The 14,359-nt window shown below is 39.0% G+C and overlaps 1 protein-coding gene across 1 annotated transcript in view; it reads left to right on the forward strand.

Annotated features, from left to right (window-relative positions):
- The first annotated feature begins 6,557 nt into the window (after positions 1 to 6,557).
- Positions 6,558 to 14,359, forward strand: part of prr36b (proline rich 36b) — a 49,343-nt gene continuing 41,541 nt past the window's right edge. Inside the window, exon 1 of the mRNA XM_088091334.1 lies at positions 6,558 to 6,881. The gene's annotated coding sequence lies outside the window, so the exon portion shown is untranslated. The remainder of the gene's footprint in view (positions 6,882 to 14,359) is intronic.

A 14,359-nucleotide genomic window follows, 5' to 3' on the forward strand; every position in this document is an offset into this window, starting at 1 on the left:
TTTATGTATGTTTTTTTTTGGTTTTGATTTAAATTAAATTATTTAAATTTATTAGTTGTTTTTTTTTTTTAATTGTAGGTACAATGAGCAGTAAAACAGAAATGGATAAAGAGCAAACAAAAACTCAAAGATAAATATAAGGACATGATGTTTAGAGAGTAAAAACAAATTTTCCTAATTTAACGTGGATTAATACACGTAATACAGAGAGAATCTGTTTCATTAGCTAAAACACTACTTGAACAAACCATGTCACGATTTAACATACATGTCATGGTCCAAGTTTTAACCATGATGTGATTCGCGCTTGTGCCAATTTACGCTCATGCACAACATTTTTAGGTAGAGATCAATTTACGTGCACTCACAGAAGATTTGAAAACATGTAAAAAATGATAGATACGACACAAAGCCTGGACTGCATGAATCTGATGAGCTCTTAGTGTGTCGTGGTGGTCTGACACCACTAGAGGGAGAAAGCAGGCTCCGTCTGCAGCCACCAACCAATCAGAGGAAATCAATACAACCCAGAGCCAATACAGGAATAGGAAGCTAAAACTTTGAGGAGGAGAGGAGGGGTGAAACATTAAGAAAGGGAGCGGTTTATTGCCTTCATTAAAGATAAATTGTGCTGACTGTATAAGTAAAGTGCTTAACCTTCAAGTCCACCATTAACACAAACCTCATGGAGTCAGGCTGTGCCAGGCGGAGAAAACGGCACTGAAGATGCAAATGGACCAAAATGAGAGAGAATATGAGGCGGACAGAGATCAAGGCAGATATGTGCACACTCACTCCTCTTAGTGCAGACGAGTGCTATACAGTAGCTGTCCAATATCCTTAGTACATGCATGCATTATTTACTCAAGGATGCTACCGGGCTGAGACGAGGCACTTAGAATCAGACTGACAGGAACTGGCCAGCCTTCAGGGTCAAAATGATTAAACAGTCACAGAGAGAAAACGTACAATAGGGCAGAGGCCTCGCAGACGGTTTCCCATCTGTGTTAACTGCAGTCATATAGAAACACATCACTGAGTAAAAAATTATTACAAAAACCAGCAGGAATCTGACATGTTAGGAGGTTCTTTTAATCCTTTTGCATTAAAATCATCATCACATTTTGCTCCATAGAACATTCATGATATACTGATAATGTTATTTTATTTTATTTTATTTTATTTTTTACATTTTTTAAAAAATATATAAGATATCTTATATCTGTTCATCATTGAGCCCATGTGGATGTTTGTGCCAAATTTGAGGAAATTCCCTCATGGTGTTCATGGGTAATCATGTTCACAAGAATAAGACAGAAGAGGTTACAGTTACCGTGACCTTTGACATTTGACAACCATAATCAAATCAGTTCATCATTGAGTCCAAGTAAGCGTTTGTGCCAAAGTTTAAATAAGTCTAGGTGGACGTTTTTGCCAAATTTGAAATATATACTCTAAAGGCATTCTTGAGATATAACATTCACATGAATGAGATGGACCAGGTCGCACCAGGAAAATCCAGTCAGACTTCCTTGAGTCCAAGTGGACGTTTGTGCCAAATTTGAAGAAATTCCCTCAAGGTGTCGGTATTGAAGGTATTGAATTCACAAATATCCACCACATGGATGGACAATCAGAAAACATAATACCTCCAGTCACTGCACCGTCAGCACTGAGACACAGAAATAAAAAGTTAGGGATGTTCCTTCAGTCCATTATGTTAACAAAGTCACGTTTTATTTATTTGACATACTGCATCCATTTTTCCCAAGGTAATGGTCCTTTGATGAGGTTCACTCACATCACTCTTCTGCACATGTTGCCTGTCGGTGAGTGCAGCAGCACGCTGCATGTTAATGATATGCTGTGCTGGCACGTTGAGCTCTTTGGGGAGTCCATGCTGTGCAAAGAGAGCAGCAGCTGCACCCGTGTGTGCTAACCTGTATCCGCCTGCTATTCACCCACACACACCCTATTTTAATTTAATGAATTTATAATTATATTTGTGGTTTTGGAGTGTGAAGTGTGGTGATATCTCTCATGCATTTTGAAGCCAATCAATTACTGAATACCTTTACAAAAAGATGGCGACTGCGTCTGATGTGAAGGGCGTGTCTGGCAGTGCCAGCTGCTTTCTTGTGCGGTTTGGCTGACTAGCCTGCGACCTCTGCACAATCTGACTACATGAAACACACCGAGAGCATGCCCATATCTGCCACTGTTAAATGCGTTCTGTAAAAGCTCGTCAAAGGTAGAGGACCCCTGACTGGAGGCCAGGTTTTTGGGGTTTGACTGTACGCCAGCCCCTTTGTGCAGTGGCCGTCCCAGCTGGACTGTAGGCCGGGGGGGAAAAAACAATGAGATAAATAACACGGGAACTGTGCAGCGGGGTACACAGCCCTGCCCCTTCCTGTCTCCACTGCTGCACGCCACCGCCTGTGTGAAAAAAACACCTTCCTCTCTTTGTTGCGGCTGGTTGACCATGCCAATACGTCCATCAGCGTCAAGCCAGCAGGCATCGGAGCCCCCCCCCCGGGGTCCCACCCTCTTCCTGGTCTCCTCCCACGTGTTTTTTATGCACTTGAACACACCTGCATGCCCTCTGAGTGATCATGTGGTCACACAGCTACAGCCTGTGGGCCACATACAACTAAACTCAGTCTGATAAATCCAGATATTTCTGAGAATAGGACTTGACCTTTAATAATGCAATATAATTGAGCTATAAAAGCAAGCAAAAACAAAAAAAAAAACACAAGAAAATTATCTGAAAATAAGCACACACAAAAAAAAAGAAAAAAAGGAAAAATTAAAACAAACAGGACAATGAAAATGACAAAAAAAAATGTTTATTTATGTATACATTATTTTCTGTAACATAACTTTGAATATACTATATTGTTATAATAATTATAAATATAGTTTTCTGGACAATTTTTTCCAAGAATTTTAAATATTCAGGTCATTTTCATGGTACTTTTTCTAATTCCTTGCATCCTTTGCAGGAAATTTATTGCCAAGTGTTTTCTAAAGGAATCAGTTTGCTTAGGTTTTAGTGGTTAAATAGCTTGTGAAAGGCATTTCAACACAGCACAAGAAAAACTGATCAAATTTTCGATCCAGGTTTCAAGGGGTTGAAAGAGGATAATGCATATAAATTTAAATGAATAAAATAACTAAATATAATAAAGATAATAATAAAATAATATAAATAGACAATAATATAAATGAAATTAAATGAAATTATAGTCAAGCTGATTTACTTTAGACGAACACAAACAAAACTTCCTCTGGTAATCTGGCAAAGATAAAGAGAGATACCATGTTTTTAAGCAATGTGCATGTTTTGAGCCACACATTTCCACCCTGCGCTCAAACAAATCTCCCCTCTCCAGAACTTGGAAAGAGAGGAGTGCACCACGGGCGCGACATGAAAAGAAGCCCCATCCACAACAGAGCAGCACACAAAAGCCTGGCTCATGCAGACAAGGGCAGGCGGCTGCTGGGAGCTGAGCAGCAGCGCGGCAGACAGACAGACAGGCAGACAGGCGGCATGCCCACCCAGACTGTCTGTGATGAAAAGCCCCGGTCTGTTGAGGAGCATGGCGCACTGAAACAAAAGCTTGTGAGCCATGAAACAACGCCCTTCAGTGTCTGACTGGAACTGGGAGTAAACATAACCGAAAGCTAAAAAAATACAGTATCTGCTGCTCCTTTTTGTCTTCATTTCTTGCTGCCAAACTCGCCTTTTTCAATTTGCACAATTTCAGCTTTCACATGTGACAGACTGAAGTGCAGCCAGGTGCACATGCTAAGTTGCAGCCAATTTTGAAAATCTGTTGCTTGCAATTTGACTTTTAAGACAAAGAAACACAAAAAAATGCGCAAATCTTGTGTACACATCAGTAGGATTAAGTCCTTATTTGGAAAAGGCTGCAATCAACAGGTCTGAAATATGTAGGAGTTTAAATTCTTGATGCAACAGTCACACTGAAGGCAGACAATGCCTGCAACTTGATGCATGTGGGGCAGCAGTAATGCACCGTTAAAGTGTGTGTGTGTGTGTGTGTGTGTGTGTGTGTGTGTGTGTGTGTGTGTGTGTGTGTGTGTGTGCAGCGGGGCATGGAGAAAGGAAGAAAAGGGCTTGAAGAGGAGAGAAAAAGGGGGCGCAGGGGCCTAAGAGGGAGGGCAACAGACAACCGGGAGGAACTCGGGCAAGAGAGGAGTAGGGTGACTTGCAAGAGGTGACATCATCCTTAATTTGAATAATTCCCCATCCTGGGACGTGATTGGCTGAGTTCAGAGAAAGCAGAGTTTCCCTGCTATTCGCTATTCACCCTTTTCAATTTCAGCATGGCGCGCTGTGGTGGTGAATGCTGCCTTCAAAGGCTCGCAGCAGCCTCCTGTTTCTGAAGTTGGGGTTGAATAATAAAAAGCTTTTAATAATTGTAAAATTAAAATATAATTACTTTTTCACCCTATGTAACCCGAGCAGATTGCCTTGATTTCTTTCAAAAATGTTGGAAGATGGCAATGACCAAAATAGAAAAAATTACCCCCAAATTAACAAGACATCAGTGAAAAGTACAAGAAAATGACCTGAAAATTACTTTAAAGTTATTTTTTAAAAATGATCTTGAAAAAGTGTTTAAAAATTACAACAATTTTATAACATAATTTTAAATTAATTATTATTTAAATAATTAGTTTCCATGTTTTTCTTTATTATTATTATTATTATTAAGTAATGATTCTTCAATTATAATTACATATTTAAAGTTAATTATTTTCACATTTTAGCATTTTTTTTCCAAGCCATTTCCTTTTTAAAGAATGTTTTGTTTTTATTTATTTATTTATTTAACAATTTTTCTTTTCTTTTTTGTGTGTTATTTTGAGGTCATTTTTTTGATAATTATTTTGCTTATTCCTTGCTAATTTTGGGTAATTTGCTCATTGCCTTCCTCCCATGTTTTTGAAAGAGATTGAGCCAATTGCTCAGATTTCAAGCGTTATAACATTAGCTTTTTCTCAGATAAAGTTGCCTTTTTTTGTATCTATTTATCCGGTGTGAGGATGTGCCAGGTGTTGCCATGACAGAAATAATAAGCAAACAAAACAACGCTGACACGCCCTTTATTAACATATTGTAAATTATAGCAGTGTTTGCCCACATGAAATGACTAAGAAACTTGTTTTTAAATTCATCTGTTGAATTGTTTTACTTTTTAGTCTTGTCACACCCATGACTGACTGACCAGCGTGGCAGGCTGGATCCTGACTCCATACAAAGACATCAAACTGGTGTAATAACATAATTTAATAGGAGTTCAGTGAGGTATGCCAGCATCTGTGGGCACGGCTGGAATAAAATGATTATTCACATCTTAATCATACGCCAGCTACAGTACTCCTATCCAAGAAACAACATGTCACTGAATATGTACTTTTGCAGTACATATTCCAAAACAATTTTGCAATTAACAGGTCACATTTGTGTCAGTTAGCCTGTGTTAGAGCTAAAAACAGGTGTAAAGTGACCTGTGTGACTCTAGTCGTAACTTTGGACCTAATTATGTCATCACAGTTATTTTAGATTTTAGCCTCTGCTGCTTTGATTTTGACCATATTTTAAAATCTGTAAACTAGGGCTGTAACTAATTAATATTATCATATTATTTTTATTGATTTATTTTTAAGGTATTTTACATACTTAACATAATGCACATTTTAAAAAAAGTATTGTACTTAGTAAAATACATATATATTTTAACATTTTTAGCCCACATACTTATTATTTTTACATGCTTTATACACTTAGCATGATACACATTTTTTTTTATGATTTACAAACTTTACTTAGCATAATGCACAGTTTAAAAACAATATTTTTACATACACAATACACATATTTTCATATTTTTAAATAGGATATATTTTTTTAAATTTATACATACGTCACAGACTTTGCATCATGCACATTTTTTAAAAATATTTTTACGTACTTTACATACTTAACATAATACACCTTTTTTATTTTTTACATACTTTACATTCTTAGCATAATACACATACACATTTTATATATTTTTTTAGAAGCATTTGACATACTTAATTATTATAGTTTACATAGACTACTTAACAAAATACATATATTTTTACATACTTGACATACTTAGAAAAATACACATATTTTTACACACTTTACATGCTTAACATATTACACTTTTTGGTTTTTACACACTTAACATAGCCTACACGTCTTGTTTTTTTGTACAACTTTAAATTAATCAATCAATGCTAAATAATATATCTGCAACAGATAACCCGAGGATTTTGAGGTCTGTTTTTGCCTGTAGGACCCTGTTTTTACTCAGTAATGTTGCATTTTTTACAGCAGCAAAAATGATCACTGTTTTTTTTTATTTTAATATGTACATTTTTCTTTATTCCGACATTTCCTGCAGCACCTGAAGGCAGCTCCTCTCCTCCGCCTGCCCATCCATCCGTTCACCGGTCTACTATCGTGTGTGTGTGTGTGTGTGTGTGTGTGTGTGTGTGTGTGTGTCTGTGTGTGTGTGTGTGTGTGTGTGTGTGTGTGTGTGTGTGTATCCTCCTCCTTTCTTTCCTCTCTCAGTGAACGCGCATCACTTGTGAAGAGAAACGGCGCTCGAGACCCGCAGGAGAAGTTTCTTGTCCGTCGGCTCGTTTCTCTCCGCTCTCCCTCGATTTCCTCACGTTTCTCCCGGTTTTTTCCCCCACACATTTTTATCCTCCGTTTTTTTGTGACTCAGAGGAACCAGCCGGGGCTGTAAAACTGAACTGCTAACACCGGGGCGTAGCTGGAGAGGACTGCTGCTAGCTCCGCTGCACTGACGCTGGTAAGGACGAGCTTGTTTTAGCTGTTAGCTAGCATGCTAACGTCAGTTAGTAACTGCTGTCAGTTAAGCTAATTAACGGTTATCAGAACCGAGCCGTTAAAACGGACGTTGTGTGTGTTTTCTGTCACCACTTTCACTCGCCGTGTTACTACTCGTGTTTTTACGACTAAACGGGGCATCTGAATCACGCTGGCTCTTCGTGTGAATGAATATTTGTGTTAAAATCGTAGTTAAAAATGTCTAAAATGTTAAGTTTTGCTGTCATTTCGTGTTTTTTGTCGCTGCTCGGTTTCGGTTTGTGAAAGGGGCTGATGGGGCGGTGGCAGCAGGCTGCGTGGTCGCTGGAAGTGCTCAACAGATCTCTCAGGCTAACCTAAAACAGATATATTATTTAACATTTTCCATCTTTTTCTGTTAACATGAACATTTTCGTGTTCGTGTAACCATTTTGTCTGCATTTTCCCTCCTTAAACTTTTTGTTCTCCCCTCCTTCTCCATCCTCCATCGCGGATGCCCATTGTTCTGTGATGGGCCAAGTGGTGCGAGTGCTGAGAAATGTTTCAGTCGCCTCCGGGGGGAGAAAAGCCGGCAAATTTAGCGCTAATAATTCAGCAGATGCCCACTCAGTTTTCATGTCAACCTAAACTGGATATCTGAGGGCCATTTGTGGCATGTGAAAGCAACAATTTCCTTGCAGTGAGTGTGTGAAGCTGACAGTGGCGGTTCTAAGCACATTTGGTGCCCCAGGCGACCCCCCCACCCACCCCAAAAAAACCTCAATAAATAATCTGTGTAAAAAATGCCAAAAAATAATAACAAATAGGGCTGCTCAATTATGGCAAAATATTAATGACGATTATATTGATTGATATTGAAATCACGATTATTTAATGACGATTTAACATGATTACTCGTTCAATCAATCAGACTTTATTTCTTAAGCATTTTTCATGTAAACAAAACTGTTACACAAAGGGCTTTATACAATAAAACCGGAAGTCCTCCCTCCCAAAAAATAAATACTTAGTAAATAATATGTATAAAAAATGCCAAAAATAGTCTAACTTTGGAGCCTAAATTTGGCGCCTTATTCTACCCTATCCCCGGGATACTCAGCCACTTAAAGACAGAAGTGTCAGCCAGCAAATAAAGCAATTGCGAAAAAAAAAACCCAAACAAAAATGCATTATGTACGGACATTCATAACGTTGTGATTAAATATTCTAAAATCTGAGAAACGTCCTAAAATTCTTTGAATGTTTTAAAATCCTGGAAATGTCCTATAATCCTATAAACATGTATGGGGCTACTGCAACTGGCCTCTGGCCTCCTGTCATTTTGCTAAAGTGTCCCCCAAACAAAGCATGTTTAATGTCCCTGCTCTATGGTAAGCGCCGCCACTGGAAGCCGAAATATCTCAGAGATGCTTGTGCAGACTCAGGCTGGCATGTAATCAGAGGTGATTAATGTCACCCCCCCAAAAGTGATCAGCTATTGTGGTGCGAGAGTTAGAGCTGGAGGGGCCTGTAGCTGCTCCTTCACTGACTCTATTCGGTGTGAGTGAGTGCAACAAGACAGATTACGCTCCCTTCAGTAGAACAATGGAGGAGGAGAAAACACTGCCAGTTCCCAAAGCCGGGCCAAGAGCATTTAATAAACTGCAAGCATGCAAGCATTGAAAATCTTTATCCTCAGCCCACAACTCTGTTCTCCTCCCCTGATGTGCTGCAGACAGCAACATAAATTGTCTGAAGCTTTGTGGCCACAGTGGGCATGGATCGGTCAGTAATGTGTGGCGATCAACCATGAGGTATTGATGTCATCCTTGGTAAATGGCATCATGGGACGACTGATATGAGCACTTTTAAGGCTCGGGCCACGCAGGGTCTGGAGACACTCCAGGGCTCTTTAGTCAGAGGTGGGCTAAGCCATCAGCTAGTCCACCTCCCCTGGTGCTCGGATGAGAGAATGGCTGACTCACTGTGTTGGTGGATGAGGCAGGGAAATGGAGGACAGACAGGCGGCCTAATGCAATCATATGAAATTAGATTTAGCAGCCATTATAAACCACACTCTGTTTTTATGAAGTTATTTAAGACGGCCTTAAAAAGATTATTCCAGGATGTAGTGGGAGGATTACTGCCTGAGGCATTTTGTATGTTTGAAGAAAACAGAAACTTTACTATATAATAAACAATAAATGAAGCAGATTATTGTAACTGAACAAAGAAAATTGGGCACACATCTTCGTTCCATTATGAAGTAAACGGTAGTTAAATATTTTCTTCATCCTTGTCAGTTGTTTTCTTTAATTTTTCAAAATAGGATGAAGTGTCTCTAGCAGATTTGAGCTCTGGTGGAAGAGCCAGAATAAAGGGTGTGAGTGTCTCCAATGTTCGCTCTCCGGTTTGCAGTAAGAATAAGAGTGCATTACCAGTGTCTGAAACAATCTTCCATAGAGCTAGAATGATTGATTAGTTGTTAACTATTAAAATAATCACAGACTTTTCTGATAAATTGATCGGCCTTTTGTGAAAGTGATCTGAATATCTTTGGGTTGCGGACAAAACAAGACATTAGAAGACATCATTGATTGACACTTTTTTGACATTTTATAGACCAAAACAACTAATCAATAAATTGAAAATGACTATTATCAGTCTGCAGAGGGGGCAGACAATAAAAAATTTAGCCACTAATTCTGAAATGTTTATTAAATTAAACAATTAGTTGAAAACTATTAAATAGCTGAAATTTCGATTATGATTAATTATCAGTTAATTAGTTGATGTAAATATAAGTAAAAATACCTGCTGTGAATCTGCTTAAAGGTTCAAAAATGCAAGGAGATGCCCATCTGTCCTTGATTTATACATTTTGAGGTGGAATTTCGGTTGTGTTAAGACATTGGTTTGGGCTATGGTACCTTATGATAAGTGTTTTCTGTTGTTTGTTAACTTCTTTTTAGTCAATTATGTGACAACAATCAACAGAGAAATTATCTAAAACATTTTTGATAATCAATTCATTGCTTCAGTTTGACTCGTACTGATACCAATAACTGAATAGCCTCTGATAATGCTTGAAAATGCTGGATTCTATTTCAGCAAGTGTGTGAGTGTATGCACCAATTTGATATCACATAATCTGTCAATCAAATTTAAGGTATTTTCACACTTGGACAAGACAAAAGTTTTCACAGAAATCAATTCTTCTTTGCTACTCTTTAATAGTGGCCTACACAAAGAGTTGTGCTGCTCTGGCGACTATAGAGGAGAGAAAAATAGTTGATTTGCTGTAAATAGTGTCATGTTTGCCACAATTATCAACTATTTGACAATATTTTACACTCAAAGTCCTACCAGTTTAGGGTTTAAGCTGAGCTGTGCCATATAACAGTGATAATAATCATTTTATAGCTAGACAGGATTAGTAGTATACAGGTGTCCAGTCTTTAAACCTTGTATTTTACGCTGTGATATTGGATTATTACTTGGTATCGACCGATATGCAAGTTTAAGTTTCAGGATTGGTATTGGGAAAGAAAAAAAAAATCTCTAGTTTTAGTAATTTCTTTTCAGCAAAAAATGTCAAACATCCAATAGTTCCAGATAATAAATGTAGATATTTTCATTTTCTTTGCCATATATGATCGAAAACTGAATACCTTTGAATTTTGGACTGTTGGTCGGATAAAAAAAAGCAATTTTGAATTTGCAACATTGGATTCTGGAAAGTTATTATGGACATTTTCAGTATTTTCTGAAATTTTATACAGAAAATGAAAATGAGAAAATGGTTTCACAGATTAATTTTTAATTGGCCCCTAAAGTCAATTATTTGATCATGACAATACTTAGTTTCAGTTCTAACAGCAACAGGAGAATGAGAATCAGTATAATACCTCAAAGATCCTCAGTACACATTGTTGTGCTTTTTCTATTAAGATTACTCTTTGCAAAACATACTGAAAAAAAGCTCACTGAATATTTTCACACAGTGCCTTTCATGAGCTTGTATTTTATGGCAATTTAAATTCTAATAACCTATTTTGCCCCCAGCTGGCCTCTTGACCCGTGCCACCGTCCTGAGAGGGATTTCGCATTAATAGACCAGTGTGTCGGTCTGCCCTTAGCCTGAAGGACTGGTGTGTGGTGGGTGTGTGACTCAGATTGAATCCCCTCAGCTCTGAACTTCTCAGTTGTGACAAGGGCAAGCCTGTGCCTCTAGCCATCAGCTTTTTTTTCAGTATGAACCCATGACCCTTGCACTTTTTTTGCGTCTTTGAAAGCTGCCACCATCACCTCCAGCGCTGTTTTATCCACAGCAACAACAGCACAATAGTTTCTTGTTGAGAGATTATCAAAACACCAACAGAAACTGTGTTTGGCTGTATTTCCTGCTCTGTTTTATGGGTGATTGAGGCTCGAGGAAACTGCCACGGGCTATGAAGTGAATTTGCGCTGTGAAGATAAAGCGAAGATAAACGCCGCTGTCGTCTGTGCTCCCAGTCATGATAGCAGCCTCGGTTGTCACAGTTGTCAGGGCATGCAGTTGGCAACTGGCAGAGTGGTTTTGAGGCAGTATTTGCCAGCAGCTGCAGTAATTTGCTGTGTTTGGACGCTCTGAATTCCTCTGGTGGGAGGATGGATAATAGACATGGTTCACAGCCTTGTTGCTAGGCTTCAAGACCAAATTTTTCATGGCCCAATGTGTGAGCGGCGCCTGGTTGTTTGGTGAAATTCAGTTTTGAAGATGTTACAAATAGGGCCAAAAGCAATCTGTCAGTCATTGGTCTGCTGTGCTACCTGAGGCTGTGACAGGTATTTGTGTCAGTGGGCCCCCCTTTACATTGACATTGCTGTACGTTTGCCGCTCTGGCCCAGTGCCTGATGGGGCAAGATTATGTCAGAGGCTACCCAGCCTGCCCTCGCCATCGCCATGTGTGGAATGATAAACATTTGTGCCAGACACTGGTGCTGACAGAATGATATACTTGCTTTACCATAGGCAGCTGTAGGGGCCGATTTATTTCTCTGGCATATCAATTTCTCCTGGTGACACTTAAATCTTACTGCGCCCTGTTTCAACGTATTATTTTTCTGCTAAAAGATACATCAACTCTGTAACACGGTTGGTGTGGTCACGAAAAAAACAGGAAAAGTCTTGGAATTTAGTTTCACAGACCTGTAGAATAACAATTGATGTGTTTATGGACTGCTGGAAATTTGAAAATCCAACAAGAATTTCTGGTTTTACAGTTTCTGACTATGATAAATAGTGCAATTTTTAATGTTTTTTTTTCTTTCTTTTTTTTTTTAGAAAATGTGCCTTCCAAACCCAAAATTTTGAAAGAAAAAAAAACACCACAAATTTTCTTTAAAATCAACAAAAATTAAAAAAAGGAATAAAAAAATGGCCAATTTAAGATAAGAAGTATCATGGGTCATTTTAGAGAATGTAGGATCTTTACAGTTTGTCTCAAATTCATGGAAAGTCATAAAAAATGTTTGGTAAAAATATGTGAACCCAGCTGTTAGGCACTTGACATGTGTTTATGGTTCACGTGGATGTTGTAAAAGGAGTTTCTGGCACTTAGTTGGCAGATGTTGTGGTGTTTGAGGCCAGTTGTGCGGTTGTGGTTTGTTCTTAGAAAGCTGTACTTCATAGGCGCTGATCTGGTCAACCATCCAACCTGTCCGCCGTCCTGCGAGGGATCAGATTCCATCTGGAACGTGCCTTGTTCCACTTCAAACAGGAGGACATAATCCTCTTATGGACACGGTCGTTCCACATGTACTTTGCGTGCGCGTGTCCCCGGGCAAAACCTCGAGAGAACGCCAAAGCCTCTCGGGCGTGTTTCTGCCATCCTGTCCAGATGCCTCAGTTCTGCCCTCTTCCTCCATCTTTATATCTGCTCTATCTGGTGTCATTGATCCAAGCCACCAGCTGGTCCCGGGCTGGCCTGATCTCATTTACCCCCAAAGAGGAGCTTGTTTGTGGGCAGACGGCCCATTATGGAGATGATCCAGCAGCTCTTCAAGTTACAAATTAGCCTTAGTTTCTCTGTTGCCTCTCAGTTGGGATCTCTGTCTCTCTCTTTGCTTGCCCACACTAGGTAGGGGTGTGCCATGTCATGTCATCCACGATAATACTGTTATGATTTTTAATATGACAAGAAAAGTTCATACTGTGATATGGGGTGATATTTGGAATTTTTGACATAATAGCGTTATGCCATTACATAAGGCAACAACAAGCGTGGCTGAAAGCGAAATTGCGACTAGCCAGGAGTCAAGAGGTAATTTAGCCATAGCTTGTCCTAATGTAAACCTTCATGGCACGACAAAAAAACAATATACTGTCAGAATGTGTGATAGTCATTGTAACAAACCAGCCTGTCAAAATAAATGTATCTGTGCAGGGAGCCTGATGGTCAGCACTGAATAACACGCTACAACAAGAAGAGTTGAGGAGAAATAGCAGCGCATACAGGTCCAGGTGCAGGAAACAACTCAGTCATTTATAGGGCCTGGCCAATATGTTTTTTTTGTGCCTGATGCTGATATTAGAGAGTAAAAAATTTAGATAACCAATGTATTGGCTGACTAATTTTTTTTAATTTTCAAAATAAATAAATAAATAAATAAAATAACATTTTTGATCCCTCAAATGTGGTTCAAACCCTATGAATTAAAAGCAGAAGCTTTTATATATGTATTATTTGAAGGCAATGTTTTTTGCATTTCGCAGCAGTTTAAATATATCATTTTTGTTTGATCTTATTTTGTTGTAATATTTATATTTTATACAGAATCTCACTTTGAGTCGCTGTTTACAAACTAAAGAACTAAGTGATCATTTTTGTGCAATTTTTACTGAGTACTTGAAGGCGAACTATGTTTATGTTGACATATAAAACACTTAATAAATTAATGATTAAATATTCTCAGTATTTTTGTCATATGATCAAGAATGTCAATATTGGAAAAATACCCTGAAATATGGTGATATTATTTTACGGCTATATCACCCACCCTAAGCCCACACTGTCTCTGTCCCTTTTTACCCATGCCTTCTTTTTATTGTCCTCTCTTAAAACCTTGTCACTGCTATCTCTCTTATCTCCCAAGGGACAGAACTAACAGCATCAGAGGAACCTGCCTCCCTAATGCACTTCCTCTGTCTGTCTCCGTCTCTGTCTCTGTCCCTCCCATCTGTGGAGCTGTTCCCCACTTTCTCCTGTGCGATCAATATCCACACAGTTGAGCTCTGTGCTGCCCTGCTGGTCGTCCCTGCAGGCGGTGGAGCTAAGCCAGGCTGTAGTACGGCCCTTGCCGTTGTCTGTAGTCAGGCTCTGTCTCTTTTTGTTTTAGGGCTGACGGACCCTGTAGCCCTGCCTCCCCACAGTATTGTCTAGTTTCTGGGACAAACTGAGGCCTCTGTTGCTGCTGTGTATCCCTCCCTCGTTCGTTCTT

This window comes from Plectropomus leopardus, chromosome 18 (genome assembly GCF_026936395.1).
Source record: "Plectropomus leopardus strain MGB_pleo_1.0 chromosome 18, ASM2693639v1, whole genome shotgun sequence".
NCBI classification, from domain to species: Eukaryota; Metazoa; Chordata; class Actinopteri; order Perciformes; family Serranidae; genus Plectropomus; species Plectropomus leopardus.